General features: G+C 42.3%; 1 protein-coding gene and 1 pseudogene across 1 annotated transcript in view; both read left to right on the top strand.

Moving 5' to 3' along the window:
- The window catches only part of LOC148132696 (uncharacterized), a 55,695-nt pseudogene extending 35,856 nt beyond the window's left edge, over nt 1-19,839 (top strand).
- Nucleotides 1-26,897, top strand: part of TMEM132E (transmembrane protein 132E) — a 270,096-nt gene that overhangs the window by 57,213 nt on the left and 185,986 nt on the right. The window lies entirely within an intron of this gene.

Raw genomic sequence — 26,897 nt, 5'->3', positions numbered from 1 at the left:
AACTTATGGACCCCTGCTTGCCCAGCTGGTGTATTGAATTCATTAATCATTTTGGATAAGGCACAACTGGCTGGATTGACGCAACACAATAAGCTGTAAACAGAATTATAACCCACAACTGGACTCACGAAATATTGTGAGAGCAAAAGTGCCAAATAGAATAGGATGAGACAATGGAAAAAATGTAAGGAATAATCATAAACACTGGCACTTAAAAGAATTAAGAATGTTTTGGGATAAAACTGTAATGAATTGGGGAAGAACAGATTTTCCTCCCCTCTCCCCTGGGCCTTTTTAAAATGGAAAGCATGGACATATTTTGGAAAGAGAAAAAACCTAGCAACAAAATATTCTGTTTTGGAATAATGAAAACAATAAGACGATGTGTTTGTACACTGTCATCATTTACTGCTCCAAAATGTTTTCTATTAACTTAGAATAGGGAGACTATTACTATACAAGACTGTTGAATAATGCAGCTTTTCCATTTCCGTAGCCCGTGGAAAAGCAAGATAATACAAATCTCCAGCGCAAGAGAGAATGGTTTTTATTTTGAATCCCATCCACTCCCCCTGGGCACTACTGTTATTTTGCTAGGAAGGAACATGATTTCGGTGGCCAATTTGCTTGTGGGTGTATTTGTTGCTGATTTGTTGGATCAGCTCTTCTTTGACCTCGAAAGACATGTCTCTAGATGATTTTTGTGGGTGGTTTCTTCTTAGCATCATTTTTTCCCCTATCTTACCAAACTGACAACATTAAGAGAGTCCAGAATTCTCCCACATCTTATACAAAAATGAAAACATTTTTGAAGTAAATTAAATTAGTAACCATAATTGTTTCCTGTCTGAATTATACTTTTACATTGTAATAAATATACTAAACATGACAACTCTGAGTAAACAGAGTTGCACATTGAGTGTTCCTAAAATGGAAAAGTGAGCTTAGATCAGTGAAGAGATGTATAAAATAAATAAGGCATATATTTAATTTTCTCTGCAAATGTCCAATTTTTCCAGAAAAAAAACTTTTCAAAAACCATTTTCGAAAACTTTAAATATTTTTACATATCATATCTTTACATATCTAACTGCTTTAGGTAATCTACTATGCTAGGTAATTTAGGTTAAATAAACTTCAGTTTTTGCTCTTCTTCCCCCCCTCCCCCCCAGTTTTATGGAATGAGGCCCATAGGATCACAGTAAATGGACAGGTATGGCTTTTGGCAGATGGTTGCATACCATTGCGCTATGCCAGAGCCAAATAAAGTAGACTTTCTTTAGGCAGGGGATTGGACTAGAAGACCTCCAAGGTCCCTTTCAGCCCTATGATTCTATTCTATTCAATCTCAGATGCCCAGATGATGGTTGACTCCAGAATTTGAATATGTTCTCTTGATCTTCCTCGCTAAGAATGTGCAGAGCAGTGCAGCCAGTGTTTTATTGCTACCCTAAAAAAACCCATCACCTGTTCTGCCCTGACTCAACAACAGATGCATCCCATTAAACAAGCTATTTTGGTTTAATAAGAGCCAATCTCTCTATTTTCACAAAAAACCATTGCTTTTCTTTTTTCTTTTCTTCCCATGCTTGGAATGACTTGTGCAAATTACTCTAAATAGCTAAGCGAATAAAAACCAAATGGAGGAATAGGATTTATCTTTTTTTTCCCTGATGTGTTATCATTTTAAAAATATGTTGCTTCTGCCTTGCCTCCCCCTCCCCTTTTTTATTAGCAGTTTGTAATAAAGCAGCTCCTGCACATCAGCAGGACTTCAGAGCATGAAGTGCAGCTGAGAAGAAGAACAGAAGCAACACTGCTGTGTCTCTGTTTTATATTTAAGGTTTTCCATCAATGTGTGATTTGGAGTTTTCCTTGAGTCTCGGTGTTGTGTTTCATGGAGGGGAAGCTGTAAGTTGAAGTACTTGAAGGGAATGTGGCCCTGTACAAATAAGGAACTGCCACATAATTTTGTGAGAAAATAGATTTTTTTTTTTCTCTATGGTGAGATCACAGGTTCAGAGTCTCAGATTAATTCTCAAGTGATGTGATTGCATGGCATAGTGAATGTCAGTAGCTTGGAGGTATCTGCATTCTTCTATGAGAGGTGGGGAAACTAATTTTTGGTTTGTGTTAGAAAGTCAGACACGGTTTTTATTTATTTGCTTGATTGTTTATATACCACCTTTATTATTTTTACAAAAAAGTCAAGATGATGTACATATCAAACACATCTCCCTCCTATTTTCCCCAAAACAACAACTTTGTGAGGTGGGTTGGGCTGAGTGAGTGTGACTGGCCCGATATCACCCCGCTGGCTTTCATGTCTTAAGGTAAGACTAGAACTCACAGTTTTAAGGATAACAGGATAAGAGACAGATTGAGTAACTAAGTGGTTTTGGGCAGTGATGTTTGGGACACAGATCAAGACAGTTGAAAGGGGGCAAAGTTGATGAACCAAAGAAGGAAAGTGGTGATTGAGGAAAGAAGGGTTCAGAAAAAAAATTCCTTGCAATAATATGAGTTAAATTTGTAACACATGCATAACCAGAAGACCAAATGTGTATGTGCAGAATTTAATCTGTTTTAATATTGATTAGATTTTCTGATGGTATACTATTGTGTAAACCCAGTCTAATTTGTTGGTTTATGGGTCAGTATTAACAGCCCTAGTTATTACATCCATGGATTTCCAGTGCTCCCATTGTGGATTCAGAAAATGGGTGAATGAATTTAAGCATATTGTGTAAGTCTAACCATAGAGCCATGGTTTGTCTGCACAGTATGTTGTCCACTCTGGTTGATGGTAGCCATCTTGAACTACAGAGATCTGATTCCTTAAAATAACAGAGCAAAATGAAACTCCTTCATCTCACGTTCAGTTTTTAGGTATGCCAAAGACTAAATCTTCCACTGAGCTTTGGAGCATCCTATTTTTATGCCGAAGCCTTTAAAAATATAGTATATTATGATTGTGGGAAGGAATAATTTATCGAATATAGTCACAAGAATTGTGACTGATGTCCAAAGTTTTTGATCTCATCTTTGACTGGAGGTTTTAGAACAGAACATGGGATTCATCCAATGAGTTGATGTCTATCTGTTAAGAGAAATTTCTGGACTAATCTTGGTAGCTTGTGGTTTTCTGAAGTATTTCCCTGCGTGCCTCAACTGTTGCATGAGGACATGATCAGGCCAAGGTCCTTTTTAGTTCAGCATTTGATTTCTTACAGTGGTCAATCAAATGCTGTAGTATCTTTGCAAGAAGCAGATGGAGACACATTCCTCTTTTGCCATTATTCTCCTGCAACTGGTATTTGAAGACATTTTGCCTCTAGTCTTGACATACCATTAATCCTTCAAGATTAATTGCGCTTGATAGATCTATCTAACGTGGATTTATCCTTTCCTCTATTAAAAGGTCCATGTTAGTGATCCTCTCCATGTCTTGTGGTAGTGGATTCCATTGGTTAATTAATGAACAAGTATTTTCTTTTGTGTGTTCTAGATTTTCTGGTCAGCTTCATCAGATGACCATGCCTGGTCCTTGCTTTCTCTGAGAAAAAGAAAAACTTCATGTATGCTTTATCCATACCATAAGCACTGAGAGATTGTTCTACTTCAGAAGGAAGCAGATTTAACATAAAGATGTATCTTTTCTTCCAACTTGGTGTTTTAAATGATGGAAGGCATAATAAAAAACAGCATGGAGAGGCCACACTTTGGAATAGTGGAAAGTAGGGAGCACAATTCTTTTCTTGCCATGATTCTCCTATTCCAAACCTTCCCCAGCTGTTTTTCTAGTAGACTTTATATGTTTTCTGAAGCCATATTCCATATAATATCTTCATAAACGTTTAGTTACCAGCTTTATAAACATTGCAGAATTTTTGAAGCACTCCTATGTTTAAATTTTCAGGGGTGGGGGAGAGATAGCTGTGTGTGCATATGTGTAGGGAGTGGCATTACCTCTTGCTTGTCCAAGTGATTGATTATGTAGTAATTTATTACAAGAAGAGGGCTTCTGGATGGATCAGATTGGCCTTGGCAGGAGTTTTGTAGCTGAAGATCTGCTTTGTTGCATGAGGACAAATATTCACAAATGATAAGTCAAATAAAGTATTAAATTCTTTTTCAGAGAGTGAGATATAAACTGAGAGGCAGTGGGCCTCGGGGCAGAAATGTTGGTTATGTCAACAACTAACAATTGCTCAGCTGCAGGGCTGTAATATACAGTGCAGAGAGTATGTTGAAATAGGGGGAAGTCAGAAGAAAAAGCAGTTTTACCTTCTCTAGTATAAGAGGGAATTACATTCACACATCGACAGAAGGCAATTAACTGTTTCATATGGCTTCCTTCTAGTTTGCAATAAAAATTCTTACCGAGTTATATTATGTTGATGTTTGAGAGACTATTGCCAAATTCTTAGCTAAGAGTCTAGTTAAGTTGTATATGTTGGAGAGTAAATATTTGTTCTGAGGCAGATTTCAGGCATCCCACTATAGGAAAATAAAATGCTCACTCATTTTACATTCTGGGGCTCTACAAATAATTAAAATGATAATCCATTAACTGCTATTCACTATCCTTTAATCTGTACAAAATTGACCAAGGGGATGAGAGAAATTCTGAGTGGCTTTTAAGATTGATGAGAAAAAGATTGCCTTTGAGGTAGGCAAGTTGAAGCAACTGGCACAGAAAGGATTTCTAGAATGTTCTTTATTGCTGTAATGTATAGAATAACAGAATAGTGAAAGCCTGTAAGGATTTATCTCTGCCCCAACTTACACTAAATAAAATTAAGGCAGATTTATTCTGAGTTCCTTTCTCACATTTTCTTCTTCCACAGGACTGGATAATCCTAATGATTCACTTATTCTTTCCCCATTCTTCAGGCCGGGTCTATGTTCTTTCACAGAGTTCAAGCAGGGGTTTTGTTAATTGTCGCCATGCCTGCTTGTGATCTGTCTGCTGTCTGCATAGCTACAGGATGCTAGATGGAAGAGCTTCTTGGCATGTTCTTTTCAAGAGTAGCTCTGACTTGTTAAAACTTAATTGGATCTGCTGTGGCATCAGCGTTAGAAGGAGTACAAATGTAGGTGGAAGTAGAACCATTCCAGTAAGCTATATTGGCAAACAGGAAGTGTTGGGTGCACGGTCAGCTGTAAGGGCTGTCTTCTTTAATTGTTCAAGCCAGGCAAGATATCTCAGCTGCTCCTGCACCTCTCCCTTGCAAACACAGCCCCCAGGAATACTCTTCAGCCTTTGACAGCTGCTGATGCAAGTGGTTCTGAAGAATAGGGAAGCAGAAAATCTTCCATGAGCCTCAATGACCTTGGGCTTCATTGCAAATGACCACCATTTGGCAACCTCAGTGCAGTTGCCCTGCCTCTCTCAGCCACAGAGTGTCTTCTGAGCCCACGTCTTGAATGGAGGCCTCGCTTTAAACCCATAGAGGTGCCATGAATGAAAGTGGATTCACAAAGGCTTAAGCTGCAATGAAAGGACTAGGGGGGTGACATGATAGCAGTCTTCCAATATTTGATGGGTTTTTATTGAGGGGATCAAACTATTTTCCAAAGCACCAAAAGACAAGATGAGACTCAATGGCTAGAAACTAACCAAGGAGAGAAGCAACCATAGAACTAAGGAAAAAATCCCTAATGAGGAGAGCAATCAACTGAGGCAACAGCTTGCCTTCAGAAATGGTGGTTACTCCATCTGTGGAGGCTTTCAGAAAGAGACCGAACAACCATTTATCTGAAATGGTATAGTCCAGTGATGGCTAACCTATGACACGCGTGTCACTCGTGACACGCCGAGGCACTTTGACTGACACGCCTGTTGGTGTGGGGAAAACCTGCACATTTAGAGGCTGTCTGTGCTCTGCTCCAATCCCTACTCCCTGCTTGTTGCGTGGAGGCATGGTGTCACCGCTGCCGCAAGATCTTTGCAGCAGAGAACCAGTTTTAACCGCCATAAACTCAGGTTTGTCAGTTTCATTACCCCAGAAACGCTACAGGAGGAAAGGAGATCCATGAGGTTCACAGCCCTGTAAGGTGGCCTTCCGACCCCCACATCCTGCACCTGCAGCCCTGAGACCAGGGAGACGAGTTTCACAGCCCTGTGTGATCACCCCAGCCCAGTCCGTCATAAACCAAATTATTGATATTTCTTGAAGTGACACACGACCCGAGGAAGGCTACACTTTTTCCCGATTTTCGACACACCAAGCTGAAAAGGTTAGCCATCACTGGTATAGGCTTTCCTACTTGAGCAGGAGTTTGGATTAGAAGACCGTCATGTTCCCTTCCAACTCGGTTATTCTATGTTCTGTGCTGTAAGGGGCTGACTGAGAAGTTCGGATGGATCTTTTGCTCTGCTCGTGTCTCCAAGAGGAAGGGCAGAGAGTTACCGGACTGCTCATTGGCTATTGCTCAAGCGGCATCTTTTAGAGTTGTGAAGTCCTGTGGAAAGCAAAAAGAAAAAAAAAAGGAAGAGAAAATTCACTATTTCTTCTCGCTCCTCCTGCCAAGTTGTTGTTTTAAAACAGCACATGGAATATTGCGTGGCTAAAATGAAAGGAGGCGTTGTGTTTAGAAGTATTCACACCAAGCTGAGAAATAAAATCACATCTTCAAGAATAGAGATCACTTAATAAGCAGAAATACTTCTTTTAGAAATCCTAATTGGTTTTTTTTAAAAAATAAAGGTTTAGAAAAGAAAAACTACTGATAACTACTTTCAGATTCAGAAAATAGGGCCAATTAGACTGTTACATATGGCAAAGTGTGTGTTCTGACACCTAGTTCTTCTTTTCTGTTATAATTTTCTGAAAAGTAATGCTTTCTAATTTGATAAAATAAAGAACAACTGTTTGTTACATTATTTTGTTATGAAAGTTATTTTGTTTTCAGCATGAAGGATTGCTTTTTAAAATTTCTCTTAATCAGGAAGAAATACATAAAAGTAGTCCTCAGGTTATGACCACAATTGGGGATCAGAATTGCTAAGCAAGATGTTTATTAAATGAGTTGTGCCTAACTTTGTAATAGTTTTTGCCACGGTTGTTAAATGAATCATATTGTTGTTAAGCAAATTCAGATTCCCCCATTTACATGCTTATTGGAAACAGGCTGGAAAGCTTGCAGAATGTGGTCACCTGACTCTGGATTGCTGTAACCGTCATGAATATGTGCTGGTTGCCAAACATCTGAATTTTAATCATGTGACCTTGGGGGTTTTACAACAATTGTAAGTACAAAGACTGATCATAAGTCACTTTTTTCAGTGCCATTCATAAAATGAAAATGAGTTTAGGATTGTAGTTGAAAGAACCACACCAGAAACCGGGAGGTCTAATGAGTTCTAATTCTGCTTTAGGCATGAAGCTATTTGGATGACCTTAGGCCAAGGGTCTGCAACCTTAAACACTCAAAGAACCATTTGGACCAGTTTCCCACAGATAAGAAAACACCAGGAGCCACAAAACCTGGGTGGGTGTGGCCAACCCAATGTCACTCCCACCAGTCACATGATACCCCCCACGTGCCACGTACCCAGGTTTTGTGGCTCCCAGTGTTTTCTGTGGGAAATGGGTCTCCCTCCCTCCCTCTCTGTTTTTTGTGTTTTACCTCATACCAGTCAAGGAGTGACTGGGAGGGGAGGGCGAGGGGCGGGGGCCAGCCAGTGGTGGGATCACCCAATAGGGAGCCACAGCAGAGAGCCCAAAGAGCCGCATGCGGCTCCAGAGCCGCAGGTTGCTGACACCCGCCTTAGGCCAACCCTTCTCTCCCAGCCCTAGGAAGAAGGCGGCAAGGGCAACCATGTCTGAAAATGTTGCCAAGAGAACTAAGAGCTTGGGTCAAGGCTTCACCTAACTTTGTAACTCCCTGATTGAATTTGACACTGCCACCATTCTTCGCTTCAAATTATATCACAGCATTGTTATTAGCAATAGCACTTAGACTTACATGCCACTTCACAGTGCTTTGCAGCCCTCTCTAAGCAGTTTACAGAATCAGCATATTGACCCCAACAATCTGGATCCTCATTTTAATGACCTCGGAAGGATGGAAGGCTGAGTCAACCTTGAGCCTGGTGAGATTCGAACTGCCAAACTGCAGGCAGCCGGTGGTCAGCAGAAATAGCCTGCAAGACTGCACTCTAAGCACTCCGCCACTACGGTTCTTTTATTAGCAGTATAAATGAGAGGGACTCATTTTGATTTCTGAGAAAAGAGTAAGATATACCACCATTTGGCTGGGGGAGTGTGTGCAGGGGGAGAACTTTGAAAAACATGGGGAATACACCAGCTGCCATGGTAGATATAGCTAGAAAGAAAACATCGGTTTGCCAAAGGATGAAGAAGCATCCAGCAGATAAATGTGAACTTCTAAGCATCCCACTTTTCTCTGTAATTTTAAAGGTGATCCTGGAGTCTCGTGAGCATTAGAATAGTTTTAGGGTAAACAGATCTGCAGGGATTGTGTGGCCAATTTCTATCCTTAAGGAGGGAAGGATACAAACAGTTCAGAGTGAGTATGTGTAATTGGGCAGCTATATAAATTTGTTTGATAAATAATTAAATAAACAAGCACAAAAATGAATATACTGCGGTACCTTGGTACTCATCATGAATCGGTTTCGGGAGGCATGATGAGTACCAAAAACAACGAGGGCCAAACAAAATTTTCCCGTAAGGAATAACGTGGTCAATCACAACCGACAACAAGTTCTAGCTTGTGCATTGAGTATCAAACAGATGATGGGTACTGGGACAAAATTTTCGTGACAAAATATGTGGAATACCAAATTCGATGAGTTTCAAAGCGCTTCAGTACCAAGGTACCACTGTACATACAGGTAGTCCTTGCTTATTGACAAGTTGCTTGTTGTCTGAAGTTATGAGGGACCTTCCTGAACTATTTACAGCCCATTTGCAAACTGATAGCTGCATGCGTGTGCACACCTGCACACGCACACGCACACACACACACACACACACACACACACACACACACACACGTTTTTGGGTGCTTGGCAATAGTTCTCCATCATGGAAAGTCTCTTATTTTTATAGCTGTTTGCATTTATGGCTATTTGCAGCGCCTTGTGGTTACACAACTGCATTTTTTGGCGGGTTTCGCCAGCTTCCGGCCCTTTCTACCAGTATCTGTCAACAAACACCCATGGGGTGGGGGGGGAAAACTGACTCATTTAATGACTGCCGTGCTTGCTTAAGAACTGCTGCAAAAAAAGATTGCAAAATTGGATGCGGTCACATGGTTACCCACTTAACAACAGCCATGACTTACAACCATAATTCTGGGCTGAATTGTGGTTGTAAGTCCAGGACTTACCTGTAAATAGATGTCATCTTCACTTGTGAGTTTCCCAGAAAAAGATGTTGGTGGAAATACCATAAAAAAATAATAATAATAGACTTTCTGTGATGGGGAATTATTGTCTGCATCTATTTGGATGCTGTTGCCTTTGATTTCTTGGCTGGCGTGTCTCGTCTTTCCAGAAGCTGATCTGCTTCATGAACCCACTGTAAGAATTCACCTCTTGCCTGCTCTTTGCTGGCAGAGGCAGAGTTGGGGTGGTTGCAAACACAAGTCGTACCAGAGCAGGCCCTTTTCTTTTCCAGCTCTGACTCATCTGGAATCCCGAGGCCCTGGTTCCTTTCCATGCAGTGCTGGAATGTAATTACTACATTTGTAACAATTATTCACTTAATTGAGTTCCAATTAAAGAGGAGGGTTTTTGCACATCACAAGAGAGTGCTTTGCCATGTTGTCCCTTTTTTCTAATTTATAATTGCCCCGTTCCCTCTGTCTCTCTCTCCCCCCCTCCCTCCTCCTTCCCTCCCCCCTCCCTCCCTCTCCCTCCCCCTCTCTCCCTCCCCCACTTTTGTCAAAGGGCTTTTTCAAGGCTCCAGAAAGATCTTGAAAAGGATTTTAACCCTTTCCAGAAACGGTTGGTCTTGAAGGTCAGAAAATGTGGGTCCAGTTTCTGGAATAGTGGGGAATGTTCTCTTCAGGGATTTAGTCCTGTGATAGCAGAGAGGACATTTCACATCAATCTGTAGGTGCTGAGGGCTAGTTGTGAATGTTTCTCTTTCTCCATGAACACTCTTCTTCTCACGGGTACCAAAACATCATTGTTGGGCTATATTGATTTTCTTTGCAGGAGGCATAGAAAAAAGCAGGGGGAACATTAAAGCTTGAATTTAATAGCTTCTCAGGTAGCATGCAGGTAATAGCAATAGCAATAGAACTTGGACTCATATACAGCTCTATAGTGCTTTAAAGCACTATCTGTGTGGTTTTACAGAGTCAGCGTATTGCCCCCAATAATCTGGGTCCTCATTTTATTGACCTCGGAAGGATGAAGGCTGGTTTTACAGAGTCAGCGTATTGCCCCCAATAATCTGGGTCCTCATTTTATTGACCTCGGAAGGATGAGGCTGGTTTTACAGAGTCAGCGTATTGCCCCAATAATCTGGGTCCTCATTTTATTGACCTCGGAAGGATGAAGGCTGGTTTTACAGAGTCAGCGTATTGCCCCCAATAATCTGGGTCCTCATTTTATTGACCTTGGAAGGATGGAAGCCTGAGTCAACCTTGAGCCGGTCAGGATCGAACTCCTAGCAGTGGGCAGAGTTAACCTTCAATACTGCCTTGTAGCCATTGCGCCACCACGGCTCATGTAATCTTTGACTTACAACCACAATTAACTGAATAACAATAACAGAGATGGAAGGGACCTTGGAGATCTTCTAGTCCAACCCCCTGCCTAGGCAGGAAACCCTACACCGCTTCAAACAAATGGTTATCCAACATCTTTTAAAAAAAACTTCCTGTGTTGGAGCATTCACAACCTCTGGAGGCAAGTTGTTCCACTTGTTAATTGTTCTGTCAGGAAATGTCTCCTTAGTTCTAAGTTGCTTCTCTCCTGGATTAGTTTCCATCCATGGCTTCTTATCCTGCCCCCAGGTACTTTGGAGAGTAGCTTGACTCCCTCTTCCTTGTGGCAGCCCCTCACAATTAGGACCGAAATGTTTGTTGTTAAACAAGGCAATTTTTAAGTGAGTCATGCCCAATTTTATGACTTGTTTGCCCTGGTTGCTAAATGAATCACTACGCTTGTTAAGTGAACCATGTGGTCATTAAACGAATCCAACTTCCCGATTGACTGCTTGTTGGAGTTCGGCTGGGAGGATTGCAGAGGGTGATCACATCATGCAGGGATAATGCAACCGTCATAAATACATGCCAGTTGCTAAGCAGTCCAGTTTTGATCGGATGACCACAGAAATTCCGCAATCGTCATAAATGCGAAAACACTCCCCTTGTGACTTTGAACAGTCAGTAAATGAATGGTTGTAACTTGAGGACTACCTGTAATTCTTCGATGGTGCAACTGTCGTACATTACAGAATACAGATTAACAGAGTTGGAAGGGACCTTGTAGGTCATCTAGTCCAACCCCCCTGCCCAAGTAGACCCTACACCGGTGATGGCTTTTCAGCACCGAGTGCCCAAAGTGCGCACATCAGCGCCCCATCCGTGCAATGTGCCCGCCCCAACATGCATGCCGCCCCTGGTGTGCCCCGCCTCTCAATACTGCACCTCCACATGCGCCCTGTGCATGTGCAGCTGAGACCCGAAGACCAGCTTGCCAGCAGGAGGCATGCACATATGCATGGAGGACCTGGAGCTGGGGTGATGGCTTGCGTGCCCAGAGAGAGGGCTCTGCATGCCACCTCTGGCACACATGCCATAGGTTCGCCATCACGGCCCTACATCATTTTTGACAGATAGCAGTCCAATCTCTTCTTGGACGCTTCCAGTTGTAACTTTGAATTGGTCACTAAACGAATGCCCGTAAATGAAGGAATGCCTGTAGTCCCATCTTCCTATGGGATGTTCTCCAGGTGTGTCAGGACTAGTTTCCAAGGCAGCATGGCTACTTCTGAAGAGAGCTAAATTAGGGAAGGTTAGTTTAGCCTGTTTGAATGTATGCTTTAATGTAGGAGTCTCCAAACTTGGCAACTTTAAGACTTGTGGACTTCAACTCCCAGAATTCTCCAGCCAGCATAGCTGGCTGGAGAATTCTGGCAGTTAAGTCCACAAGTCTTAAAGTTGCCAAGTTTGGAGACCTCTGCTTTAATGTATGCATTGGTCAGACTGCAATCCCATTGGTTTCAACTGAGGCTAACAGAAACTGGGGTGCAGGGACACCATCCAAGAGGAAGTTCTGAACAGGCTTCAGCCAATTGAAGTGAAAGGAACTTTGACTCATCCTCATCCTTCTGTCTCTTAGACCCTGGGAAATGTCCTGATACAAGAAGTCCTTGACTTACAACAGTTCATTTGGTCAATTGCCTGTAATGCACTACCTGACTCTGTTGTTGTGATGACCCAGAGTATATCAGAAATATCACAAAATCCAAAACGTAACTAAAAGTCCTTTAATGCCTTCAACTTGGCTTCACTGTTTAATTTTTCACAGTGGAGGAGTAAACTATTTTCCAAATAACATTTCAAAGGCAAGAAACACAGTTCAAATTCAAAGAGCCGATAACGAAGCAAAAACCAAAAACAAACCGCATTGGATGAAGTTCCTCGACAGACCAGGATAGATAATTGCCAACTTCAGGAAGATAACCAGGGAAAGTCCGTTGGAAGAACGCCAACCAAGATAAACCTTCTTTAGAAAATAAAACACTAAATTGTCTCCAGCGTCTGTTAGCACGCAGGTCCAAACTCTTATGCAGACCTCACACCTGCAACCCATGAAGAGGACCATGGCTCTCTCCTCCCGAGTAGACCACATTTTACCCTGATCCTCACCTCCATGGATAGGGGATGGGCCTGGGTCCTCCTCTGACTGCTCAGAGTCAGTCTCCACCAGGGGCATGACAGTTGTTACATCCTCTAACCCCCATTCCTTTAACCTCAAGCTATCCACTATTGACTTCAGCCCATTCCTAAGAGGTCTGTACGGGGGCGTGCCTAAGTGCATCATTGTGCCTACCGTCCCTGTCATATTGTCCCCATTTATTCATACCTATTTCCTGTATTCTTACTCATGTTGATACTTATACCTATTATCTTGTAAGCGATTTACAAATAAAATAAATAAATAAATTTACTGACCATGCAAAGTTAAAATGTCACTGAAAAAAGCGACTTATGATTGTTTTTCACCCTTAACAGCCATTGCAGCATCCTCATGGTCACATGATCAAAATTTGGATGTTTGACAACTGGTTCATATTTATGATGGTTGCGCTGTCTCAGGATTACGTCATCCCCTTTTGCAACCTTCTGACAAGCAAAGTCAATGGCGAAGCCAAATACACTTTGCAACCGTCTTACTAACTTAACAACTGCAGTGATTCACTTAACAACGATGGCAAGGAAGTTTGTAAAATGGGGCAAAACTCGCTTAACAAATGTCTCACTTACCAACAGGAATGTTGGGCTTAATTGTGGTCGCAAGTCTAACTGTACGTCAGCTTTAACCGGACTGCACTGGCTCCCTTTAAAAATCCCTTTCCTCTTTCTCTCACCATTCAGGATAGGCAGCCAATTGCAGTGGGCATATAAGGGACACTGGATATTGGTCTTTCTCTCCCTAATGGAGCACCACCAAATAGGTTCATGCAATTCATTGACCCCGGTTACTGCATTAATCCATTTTCTGAATTTGCATGGTCTGTTGAAGCATAAACTAATCAAATGAATTAGGCTCGCACAATACTTTAAGCCAGAAAAAAAAGCAACAACAAACTTGACACGTTTTAATATTTTGATATAGAACTGCAATAAAAAACAAATGCAATTAGAGATTTGTACAAATACTGAACAATTAGATTAAAAAAACTGACAGTAAGAAAAAAGAATGTAAGGTTAAATCAAAAGTAAATAAAATGTATAAAATAATGTTTTATTTGCTTTGTTAAAATTTACAAATAACTTTCAGAAAAGAGGTTTTATGTTCTTATGTTTTATGTTTTGTTTGTCTTTAAAAACTAATAAAATTTGTTTTTAAAAAAAAGTAAATAAAATGTAGTGATATTATATAATTGCCTCCTTTGGGAAATTGTTACCTCTCTGTTTTGAAATACTGAATTGAGCTTTGACCAGGTGGAATCGTATTGTCCAATCTTTACGCTGATAAAGGGAACAGATTCCATCAAGTCAGCTTTTGGTACACTAGTATATTTCCAGGAACATGTTAATACTTTCTGTAACAGTCCCAAATTCAAAGTTTGAATTTCAACTTGAAAATATGTTTTAATTAAAATTGTATTAAAAATTGTATTAAAAATTGTAGCTAACTTCCTTTCTTGTGCTTTGATGCAGGGTTCAGCACATTTTATATTTGCTTCATTAGAATATATGCCTCAATAAGGAACTGAACAGCTGCTGCATCCATTTCACAATCAGACACATTTTGACAGACCAAGATAATAGCTATAGCACTTAGACTTATATACCGTTTTACAATGCTTTACATGCCTCTCTAAGCGGTTTATAGAATCAGTATATTGCTCCCAACAATTTGGGTCCTCATTTTACCCACTTTGAAAGAATGGAAAACTGAGTCAACCTTGAGCCTAGTGAGATTCGAACTGCCAAATTGCAGTCAGCTGGCAGTCAGCAGAAATAGCCTGCAGTACTGCATTGAACCACTGCGCCACTGCGGCTCTTAATGCAAGAGATCTAGCAAAGAGAAAATTCCCATTTTCTACACTTACATGAGTAGAAAAATGTGTTGAATTGGTTGTATATTCTGTGTATGGATGTTGAGGATTCTGTATGTCAAGTGTTTGGATTTGAACTTAATATTCTCATAACATGAAAATTATGGGTAGACAATCAGGAGATGAACTGTATTGGAATCCTTCCCCACTTACTACTGAATTCTATAGGAAGCTCTAGAAAAGTACTTTAAATTTTGAATAGCACTTCAGAGCTCTACGAGAAAGTATAGCAGCCATTTCTGAGGTTGAAGTGGGTCCAGAAAGAATGGTACTATCCACCCATCTATCCAACTTAAAAAGTTAAGAGTTAGCTCTCAAGCCAACTTGGAAACAAATTGTATGTACTTCATTTCCTTTTTAAAAAAAATGTGTGCTGCATCATTTCATTTTCAGTCTACACCTGGCTGGCTGGATAAGATATATGTGGTCTCAGTGAAAATAGATCCTTCTGACCAGCTCTTTTCTCAGAAGTTTGAAATAAAACAAAATCAAGCTATACCATCTATTCCTTTGCTTTTCCTGAGTATTATTTCAGCTATTTCACCCCTTCTGTTCTGGTGACTGAGGAAAGAAATAAGTACCACTTTGTCTTCTAATTCATTCCATTAGGCCAGATCTGGTTGCCTTCATTCATACCGGACAGGTGTGATGTATGCTTATCACCAAGTTGGACGCTATTATATTAGAGGCCATGAAAAGTTTTACAATTCTTTCATCCAAGCATTTTCCTCCATGCTGCAGCGAGAGCTAAGGATGGGTAGACTTCTTCTTATGATGTCATTGCTGGTCTGTACTTGCATATAAAAAGCCAGCCCCGGGAGAATCCCCAGCTTTGACTCAGCTTCTTTAAGTCACAAGCTGTGTCTCTGAAAGCGTTAGCGTTTTATTCAGTGATTTTCACAGAAGCTGTACCCTTCTTTCTATCAGCTCCCAGGGATCTGGGTGAAGCTGCAACTTCAGGAGAGCGGGCCCTCGCTCTTCCTGCAACGCTGGGTTACAACATTTTCCCAAGCGCTGCTAGGCAAGCAGGGAAGCGTTCTGAGACCTCCTTTATAGCCGCAGTTTGTCCGATCATAAAACTGATCGGCAAAACTGATAACAGCCAGCCAGCTGATCGCGTGGGAGGCATCTCTTCCTTCTTCATTGATCTGATCTGATGCGCTCGGGGCTTGCAAGAGTGCAGTCTCTTCAGACACGAGGTGGCGGCCATTTAAGTGGCCTGGCGGCCATTTCAGGGCTCCAAAGACCCAATTCCACTCTCTGCTCCCTTTAAAAATCCCTTTCTCTTCTCTCACCATTCAGGATAGCAAGGCCCTGGTCACTGCCAAGCTGTCACCTGAGGAAACAGCACCTGAACCCTAGGGAACCCTCCGGCAGCCAATTGCAGTGGGCATATAAGGGACACTGGATATTGGTCTTTCTCTCCCTAATGGAGCACCACCAAATAGGTTCATGCAATTCATTGACCCCGGTTACTGCATTAATCCATTTTCTGAATTTGCATGGTCTGTTGAAGCATAAACTAATCAAATGAATTAGGCTCGCACAATACTTTAAGCCAGAAAAAAAAGCAACAACAAACTTGACACGTTTTAATATTTTGATATAGAACTGCAATAAAAAACAAATATAATTAGAGATTTGTACAAATACTGAACAATTAAATTAAAAAAACTGACAGTAAGAAAAAAGAACGTAAGGTTAAATCAAAAGTAAATAAAATGTATAAAATAATGTTTTATTTGCTTTGTTAAAATTTACAAATAACTTTCAGAAAAGAGGTTTTATGTTCTTATGTTTTATGTTTTGTTTGTCTTTAAAAACTAATAAAATTTGTTTTTAAAAAAATAAATAAAATGTAGTGATATTATATAATTGCCTCCTTTGGGAAATTGTTACCTCTCTGTTTTGAAATACTGAATTGAGCTTTGACCAGGTGGAATCGTATTGTCCAATCTTTACGCTGATAAAGGGAACAGATTCCATCAAGTCAGCTTTTGGTACACTAGTATATTTCCAGGAACATGTTAATACTTTCTGTAACAGTCCCAAATTCAAAGTTTGAATTTCAACTTGAAAATATGTTTTAATTAAAATTGTATTAAAAATTGTATTAAAAATTGTAGCTAACTTCCTTACTTGTGCTTTGATGCAGGGTTCAGCACATTTTATATTTGCTTCATTAGAATATATGCCTCAATAAGGAACTGAACAGCCGCTGCATCCATTTCACAATCAGACACATTTTGACAGACCAAGATAATAGCTATAGCACTTAGACTTATATACCGCTTTACAATGCTTTACATGCCTCTCTAAGCGGTTTATAGAATCAGTATATTGCTCCCAACAATTTGGGTCCTCATTTTACCCACTTTGAAAGAATGGAAAACTGAGTCAACCTTGAGCCTAGTGAGATTCGAACTGCCAAATTGCAGTCAGCTGGCAGTCAGCAGAAATAGCCTGCAGTACTGCATTGAACCACTGCGCCACTGCGGCTCTTAATGCAAGAGATCTAGCAAAGAGAAAATTCCCATTTTCTACACTTACATGAGTAGAAAAATGTGTTGAATTGGTTGTATATTCTGTGTATGGATGTTGAGGATTCTGTATGTCAAGTGTTTGGATTTGAACTTAATATTCTCATAACATGAAAATTATGGGTAGACAATCAGGAAATGAACTGTATTGGAATCCTTCCCCACTTACTACTGAATTCTATAGGAAGCTCTAGAAAAGTACTTTAAATTTTGAATAGCACTTCAGAGCTCTACGAGAAAGTATAGCAGCCATTTCTGAGGTTGAAGTGGGTCCAGAAAGAATGGTACTATCCACCCATCTATCCAACTTAAAAAGTTAAGAGTTAGCTCTCAAGCCAACTTGGAAACAAATTGTATGTACTTCATTTCCTTTTTTAAAAAAAAATGTGTGCTGCATCATTTCATTTTCAGTCTACACCTGGCTGGCTGGATAAGATATATGTGGTCTCAGTGAAAATAGATCCTTCTGACCAGCTCTTTTCTCAGAAGTTTGAAATAAAACAAAATCAAGCTATACCATCTATTCCTTTGCTTTTCCCGAGTATTATTTCAGCTATTTCACCCCTTCTGTTCTGGTGACTGAGGAAAGAAATAAGTACCACTTTGTCTTCTAATTCATTCCATTAGGCCAGATCTGGTTGCCTTCATTCATACGCCGGACAGGTGTGATGTATGCTTATCACCAAGTTGGACGCTATTATATTAGAGGCCATGAAAAGTTTTACAATTCTTTCATCCAAGCATTTTCCTCCATGCTGCAGCGAGAGCTAAGGATGGGTAGACTTCTTCTTATGATGTCATTAAGCTGGGTCTGTACTTGCATATATAAAAAGCCAGCCCCCGGGAGAATCCCCAGCTTTGACTCAGCTTCTTTAAGTCACAAGCTGTGTCTCTGAAAGCGTTAGCGTTTTATTCAGTGATTTTCTACAGAAGCTACCCTTGCTTCAATCAGCTCCCAGGGATCTGGGCAGCTGCAACTTCAGGAGAGCGGGGGCCCCGTTCTGCAACATTGGGTTAAACATTTTCCCAAGCGCTGCTAGGCAAGCAGGGAAGCGTCTGAGACCTTCCTCATAGCTGCAGTTTGTCCGATTGTAAAACTGATCGGCAAACTGATAACAGCCAGCCAGCTGATCGCGTGGGAGGCATCTCTTCCTTCTCTGGCTGATCTGATCGCTCGGGGCTTACAAGAGTGCAGTCTCTTCAGACACGAGGTGAGCGGCCATTTTAAGTGGCCTGGCGGCCATTTTCAGGGCTCCAAAGACCCAATTCCACTCTCTGCCATCCTTAAGCACTTTTGAGAGCCATTCTCTCAACGCTTGAGCCTTTCTTATTTAAAATAGATCAGGACAGTGCTCATGCAGAGTCCCCCCCCCTCTTCATAGGCAGAATGGGAGGAGTATGAAGGGAAAGAGGGCGCCTCCCTATCTGAACACAGTTGTTCCTCTAGTTCAGAGCGCTAAGAGGGCGAAATCTGTGATCGCAATCTTTCAGAGGAAGAAGACTCTCATCCAGATCAGCCCTCCTCTGCATTAGTCTTTAAACCAGTGCTCTTTAAACCCCTACTTAGCAAGGCCCTGGTCACTGCCAAGCTGTCACCTGAGGAAACAGCACCTGAACCACAAGGGGAACCCTCCGGGCAAGGAGAATCACTCTTTTCCAAGCCAGTAGTACACATGGAGGTTTTACCTTCTCCCCTTTTGTTTCTCGACATGGTCAAGGAGCAGTGCGCTTCCCCTTCGGCAGGTCCTCATCCATCATCTTTGGACAAGCGATTTTACAATGTTAGCACATCCCTAGCCAACGCCCTTGCAGTGCCCTCAGTAGACACTCTGGTTGTGGCATCATTCTCCTCTTCTGGCACTCCCACCGAGCCAGAGGATGTCCTTAAACCAGAGGACAAGCGTTCCGAACAGACCCTCAAGCACAACCACCAAGCAGCTGCGTGGGCTGTTCGGGCTTCGACTGCTGCATTGTTTTTCATGAGGGCATCTCTACGATGGCTGCACCAACTGCAGGATCGATTGCCTGCCTCTGACCTGAGGTCTCATCAGGACCTTAACAAAATTATAGCAGTGGCGGAATTCACTGCGGATGCTGCCCTCAATTCCACCAAATTTGCATCAAAGGCCATGGCATCTTTGGTGGCGGCAAGAAGGCTTCTGTGGCTCTGAAATTGGCAGGTGGAGTCATGCTGCAAATGGAAGCTGGCCTCTGCCCCCTGCTCAGGAGACAAGCTTTTCGGCGAGGCTCTAGAGCCGTATCTCATCGAGACCAGAGATAAACATAAAATTCTTTCCTCCTCAGGGAAAAAAGCTGACTATCACCCAGCTCCTTATCGGCCACCTGCCTTTCGGGCAGAGTCCACCTCCCGCTTTCCTCGGCCACAGAGGGCATATTCTCAGCACCAAGACCAACGTCAAGAACCACCTGGCAGACAACAACCTACTGCTGGTAAACGGCCCTTTCGGGGGGGAGGGGGTCATGCCTTCCGTCGCTCTAAGTAACACCTCGTTCTCCCCACCCATCGGAGGTCACTTAGCCTTCATTGCCTCCAAATGGGAGGAGTCAACGACGGATGCCTGGGTGCTCAACACTGTTAGGTCAGGGCTACAATTGGAATTTCTATCATCACCCCCAGAATTTTTTTTGATTTGTCCCGTTTCATGGGACACTTCAAAGAGAGCCCTTATGAATTCGGCCATTCAACACCTACTCGATATAAGGGCTATTCAACCAGTTCCCACCTTACAACGGGCACGTGGATTTTACTCTCGTCTTTTTGTTGTTCCCAAAGCCTCGGGGGGTGGGGGTGGGGAGGCATGTTTGACCTAAAATTTCTTAATCAATTTGTCAAATACAGGCGATTTAAAATGCAGACATTGCATTCTATCTTAGAGAGCGTTTGGGAGGGCGACCTCCTCTCTTCCATTGATCTCACGGAGGCTTACCTCCACATCCCTATCTGGCCTCATCATCGCCAGTTTCTCCCTTTCTGTTACCAGAATGCCCACTTCCAGTATCGAGCCCTTCCCTTCGGCCTCTCATTGGCTCCAAGGGTCTTCACAAAGATTCTAGCAGCATTTGTGGCTTCACTGTGTTCTGTTCCAGTGAGGATCCAAAGCTACTTGGACGACATGTTGATATTGTCCTCCTCCATCCACTCGGCCCATCGGGACTTACAAATTACCCTGTCTTGCCTCCAAAGCCACGGGTTTTCCATCAACACCAAGAAGAGCCATCTCTCACCCACCACCAAACTGCTACACTTGGGAGCAGTCATCGACACGACTTTGTGCCAGGTTTTCCTGTCTCCAGATCATGGAAAAAGCCTTGCAGAGATCATCAGCCAGATTCAACAACAACAGACTGTTTCACTGTCTCTGCTGTCAAAACTACTGGGGAAGATGGTCTCCTGTATTGGCATTGTCCCGTGGGCACGGCTTCACTCCCGATCGCTCCAATGGTTCCTGCTCCCCTTTCAACGAGCAGGAACCAGCCACTCGTCAATCAAGGTCCTGCTCTCTCAACAGGCCCGGCGGTCCCTCAATTGGTGGCTCTCCCCGTCCCTCTGGAAGGGGCTCCAATTCAAGGAACCAGACAGGCTAATAATCACCACAGATGCCAGTCTTCTGGGTTGGGGCTCCCATATGGAGGGTCAGGGTCAAGGGGTTTGGTCCAGATCAGACAGCACCCATCCCATAAATTGGTTAGAGCTCAGAGCTATCTCTCTGGCTCTCAAGCATTTCAGAGTCTTGGTGACCGGCTCCCATGTTCTCGTGTTGACGGACAATATGGCTGCAAAGGCACATGTCAACAGACAGGGAGGAATGAGATCCAAGGCACTTATGAGGGAGGCAGAACATTTGGGGTTATGGGCAGAGAAACACCTGCTGTCGATCTCAGCGGATCACATTTCCGGAGTCAACAATTCCCCAAGCCGACTGGATGAGCAGGAGTTTAGTCGACCAGCAGAATGGTCCATTCCTCTGTCCCTATTCAGGGATCTTTCCCTCAGATTCGGAACTCCAGAGGTGGATCTCTTCTCCACTCCTCAAAATGCCCAAGTCAACAGATTCTTCACCAGGGTTTCCTTGCCAGGGAGCGGAGGGGACCAATGCTCTTCATTGCAAATGGCCCGCGGGTCTCCTCTATGCCTTTCCCCCTCTTTCCATCATTCCGGCTGTCATACGGAAGCTGTTGGCAGAACGAGCAGAGCTAATTCTCCTGGCACCCTATTGGCCAAGGAGGCCCTGGTTTGTGGACCTGGTCAACTTGTCTGTGGCTTCCCCTTGTAGGATCCCAGCCCATCTCATCTCCCTGCACCAAGGGGCCCTGATCAATCCGGAGCCCCAGTGGCGCTTGAGCGGCAGCAGCTAAGGGAGGCTAATCTCCCAGAGGGGGTTATCCTCACCATCCAGGCGTCTCGCAAACCTTCTATGAGGCACCTCTATGATGCCACCTGGAGGGTTTTCTCCCAATGGTGCCTCAAGGAGGGTCTCTCTCCTTCCTCAGCCCAGTTGGCAGAGGTTCTTAGATTCCTTCAGGATGGCTTGGAGAAAGGTTTAGCCCCCAATACCTTATGTCGCCAGGTAGCAGCTCTCTCCTCAGTTCTTTCATGGGGTTCGCTTCCTTCCTTGTCCCATCACCCCTCGGTCAGGAGATTTTTGAAAGGAGCTTCCAACCTACACCCTCCTGTGGTGCATAGGTATCCTTCATGGGACCTTCACTTGGTTCTTAATGCCCTTACGAAGCCTCCCTTTGAACCCCTTAGAACAATGTCTCTCCAATTCCTAACTCTAAAGGTAGTTTTCCTTGTTTCTATCACTTCGGCCAGAAGGGTGTCAGAACTGGCCGCCCTTTCTATCAGGCAGGATCTTTGCCTCTTTCACAATGATAGAGTTGTTCTCCGTCTGGACCCCTCCTTTATCCCAAAGGTTAACACTTGGTTCCACCAGTCCCAAGACATTGTGTTACCTGACTTCTGTCCCCTTCCACACCATGGCTTAGAGCGCAAGTGGCATACTCTAGATGTCAGAAGGGCTCTTAGAATTTACATCAAGCGCACTTACCCTTTTAGAAAGACAGAAGCCATGTTTGTCTCCTTTTCACCTTCTCACTTGGGGAGCAAGGCTTCTTCCCCTACTATTAGCAGGTGGGTCAGGATGTGCATCACACAAGCCTACAAAGCGGTGGCTCTTCCGGTACCCCATGCTCTAACGGCGCACTCTACCAGAAGCGCAGCCACTTCAGCCACCCAGGCATCCTTGGAAGCGATTTGCAGAGCGGCCACGTGGACATCCCCATCTCCCTTCATCAGACACTACCATCTGGATTCCTTTGCCTCGGCGACGGCGGCCTTCGGCAGACGGGTTCTTCAGCAAGTGGTTCCACTGTCAGAGTGATTGGCCAGACGAGGACCCGCCTGTGGACATGCAAGCTTTGGTATGTCCCATCCTGGGCTCTCGCTGCAGCATGGAGGAGAATGGGCGTTGGTAAATTTACCTGTGAACGCCCTTTCTATCTATGCTGCGAGAGAGCCCAGCCCCTCCCTTGGTTCGTCCGGAGATGGTAAGGCATGTTAATGTATTGGATTGTTTGCTTTCAGAGACACTTCTTCAGTCTGTCAAGTATCTTCACCAAAGCCGGGGATTCTCCTGGTGGCTGGCTTTTTATATATACAAGTACAGACCCAGCTTAATGACGTCATAAGAAGGAGTCTACCCATCCTGGGCTCTCTCGCAGTATAGATAGAAATGGTGTTCACAGGTAAATTTACCAACGCCCATTTTCTGTGATTCTGCTAATTTGTAAAATTAAGTCATTGCTTGGTCGCTTAAGATACCGTTCTCTGATCCAGGAAAGACAGATCCTGGAACCAAGTTGTGAGATCAATAGAAGTGTTTCTGAGGTCATTAGGAGATTTCTTCCTTCCTTTAACAAGATGGTTGACATCATACAGTGTGTGCTAAACTAAGCTAAAATGGGGAAGGATGTTGTGTGAACCAGGTCTTCGTGTTAAGTCATAATATGTTCTATTTGCTTAGACATAGCGAGTTATGCAAATACAGCAATTGTATTTGTTAACACACTGGCAAAAGTCAAACCCAGCCAACATTTAAGTTGATGTCTTGTTTTGAAATGTTTGACTAGTTGTACCATGTTACATTGGAGTTCTCTCTTATTCTGGCATCCTTTTGCTCTTTTGGAGATGAATTTGATGGTAGACCCAGATAAGGAGCAGGATAAATAGTTGGAAAGTATAATTAAAATATGCTTTTTGTGCATTGGCTGTTCAAATTCTAAGGATAATAAAAATTGGATTTTGTGAGATTAATAAGAGGGCAAATGTATTTGTGAAAGAATGCCCTTTGCTGATTTTGTCTTGCTTTCCCCCCCAGTTTTACACCATTTTAGCTTTGCTGTATTCAGGAAAAAAGAGTAGTGCATGCAGGATAATATACAAATCTCTCCTTAACTTTTGCAAATATTATTCATCTTGTGAAAATTTGGTGGAAGTTGTCTATTGATTTGCAAATCCTACCCAATTCCTATGCTATTGACTATGATGTAATGTTGCCATGTTGTATTCATTGTTTCTAATACCTTATAAGGTTTAAAGGTGACAACGGTGACATGCTAAATTTAATGCATGCAATCTTGAACCTGAGGGGTATTACTTGTCAATTTGTTAGTTGTTCCATTGTGTATCTTAAGGGTGTACGAGTTTTATTAAGGTCAAAGAAAAGATCAGGCATCCTTCTCCCTACTGTGGTGGGTTAAAAGTGTCCCCAAAAGCCAATTGTATGAAGAACCCCTCCACAATATTGGTTCCTGGAATCTGCTACTTTGTGTGTTAGCTATGTCTTAATATAGCTGTTCCACTCTATAAAAATCCATCTGTGTAACACCAAAGACTATTTTATCTAGCTTCATGTTTTTATCTGGGCAATTTCAGGAAATTCATAAGGAAGATTCAGTTGTCTTTGTATTTGGCAGATATGTTTAATATTGTATCTACAAAATTTCCCTACATCCGGGAGGCATTTTTGTTGAAGAACATTGAGAATTGATTAAAAGGTGCAGCATTATTTGAAGAGATGTGTGGCAAAAGTTGTAAGGATCTTTATCACAGTTTTTTAAACTTAGCAACTTCAAGATGTGAGGACTTCAATTCCCAGAATTCCCCAGGCACCCATATTGACTGGGGAATTCTGGGAATTGAAGTCCACACATCTTCAAGTCACCATGTTTGAAAAATCTCTGATGTCATCTGGAATTTTTGAAAGACAATTGGAATGCTCTTTTAATTTCTTCCTTTACCTACATGAAGAAGTTCCATCATGAGATCACTAGCCTCAGGCCAGGTCTCTAGCTCTGTGATTCATACAGACTATAAGCCTAAGATCATTCCCTTCTCGAGATGATGAAGCAGTAGAAATGCTGACCGTTCATGAATCCCACTGTAATCATACAAGGACCCCTGAAATAATTTCTGGAAGATAAAATACTTTATTAGACAAGATCAAACCAGAAAGAAAAGTGACACAGCAAATAAAAACCACAATAAAACCCAATAATTACAAAACTGGTGTGGTCAAGGTACAACATACCTTATGCATAATAAAACAAAACATAGCCACAGAAAGAGAAATGAAATCACATTCACTGGACAGTACAATAATTATAGTACAATCCCAAAGGTGCTTTTTCAAACGGCAACTGGACTTCTTTTGTTTTCCTTGAAGGCGTTTCTCTTCTCATCCATGAAGCTTCTTCAATTCTGACCGAAAGAGTCAGAAATAATGCTAACGACCAGATGACTGCAAGGAATATAACCATTCTCCACCATGCAGTTGGAACTAATGAAGCTTCTTGGATGAGAAGTGGCGTGTCTTCAAGGAAAAACAAAGAAAGCCCAGTTGCTTTTTGAAAAAACACCTTTGGGATAACCATGACCTAGATCAGGGGTCTCCAACCTTGGCAACTTTAAGACTTGTGGACTTCAACTCCCAGAATTCTTCAGCCAGCTGGCTGAGGAATTCTGGGAGTTGAAGTCCACAAGTCTTACAGTTGCCAAGGTTGAAGACCCCTGAGCTAGATGACTGAAAATCTCCATAGACATTTAACTATAGTACAACTTTAACTAAATGGCTGTGTCCTTAGTTCTAGGTTGTTTCTCTCCTTGATTAGTTTCCATCCATTTCTTCTTATCCTGCCTTCAGGTGCTTTGGAGAATAGTTTGACTCCCTCTTCTTCATGGCAACTTCTCCGATATTGGAGCGCTACTATCATGTCACCCCTAGTCCTTTTCATTAAACTTGACATACCCAATTCCTGAAATTGTTCTTCATCTGTCTCCAGCCCCCTACTTCATCTTTGTTGCTCTTCTCGGCACTCTTTCTAGACTCTCAAAAAAAAATTTTTTTAATATCGTGGTGAACAAAATATTTGCAGTATTCCAAATGTGGTCTTGTCAAGGCATTATAAAGTGGTATTAACATGATCTTGATTCTATCCCTCTGTTAATGCGGCCTAGGACTGCTTAAGGCAACTGAGGCAGTGCTGTAATAACTGAACGTAACTGAATACCTGCCACTTCCCATCTAGTCTGTTTATTATTCTTTGGAAATTTTAAGGGGTGTGTGTGCAAAATCAATTTAATAAAAAAAGGCACAATGGTCTTCAGTCAGCATATGAAGCATTTGTAGTGTGTCCTCCAGGGAATTGGCAAAAATAGGACAAAGGTGTAACTTTCCTACTGAAAACATGGTTATTAGTTTCTCCACCTCCAGTCCTATTCCAAATAATGAAACAGCTTTTCTGAATTTGGGGTAGCGACAGGTGCTTTGTTGAAATGCTTCTTTGTTTACTCCAGGGAAAATTGCCATTTCAGACTTTAAATAGGAAAAGAATTGACAGTTCAAAAGAATCCCCAGTGCATTCTTGTGAATAAAGGGAAGTGTTTGTTCAGGAGAGATGCTCTCCTTGTAATCTGTCTGTTGCAGACATAAAAGCAGAAAGCTGATGGCATAACTTCCAGCATTTAGCCAGGACTGTCAAAATTGCATTGTGATGTTAGAACACCTTCCCTTCTGACTTGCCTTGTGATATCCCATGCAAGTATGTAAAGAGCAGAGTTTTATCTTGTCATGTACAGGTAGTCCTCGACTTACAACCATTTGTTTAGTGACTGTTTAAAGTTACAACCGCCCTGAAAAAAGTGACCTGGGTTTTTCACACTTACGACCTTTGCAACATCCCCATGGTCACGTGATCAAAATTCAGATACTTGGCAACTGAGTCATATTTATGACGGTTGCAGTGTCCCGGGGTCCTTTTGTGACATTCTGACAAGCAAAATCAATGGAGAAACTATATTCACTTAACGATCGTGTTACTAACTTAAACAACTGCGGTAACTCACTTAACAATTGTGGCAAGAAAGGCCATTGGGGCAAAACTCACTTAACCACTGTCTCGCTTAGCAACAAATTTTTTGAGGGTCAGTTGTGGTTGTAAGTTGAGTACTGCCTGTAGATGACAAGATATCCACTTACCTACTTTTTCCTCCCGTGGA

This window comes from Notechis scutatus, chromosome 1, assembly GCF_049901735.1.
Source record: "Notechis scutatus isolate UNSWTSFEM ecotype Mainland chromosome 1, rNotScu1.2, whole genome shotgun sequence".
Lineage (NCBI taxonomy): Eukaryota > Metazoa > Chordata > Lepidosauria > Squamata > Elapidae > Notechis > Notechis scutatus.
The sequence above is the reverse complement of the archived record's forward strand: the minus strand, read 5'-3'. Positions and strand labels throughout refer to the sequence as shown.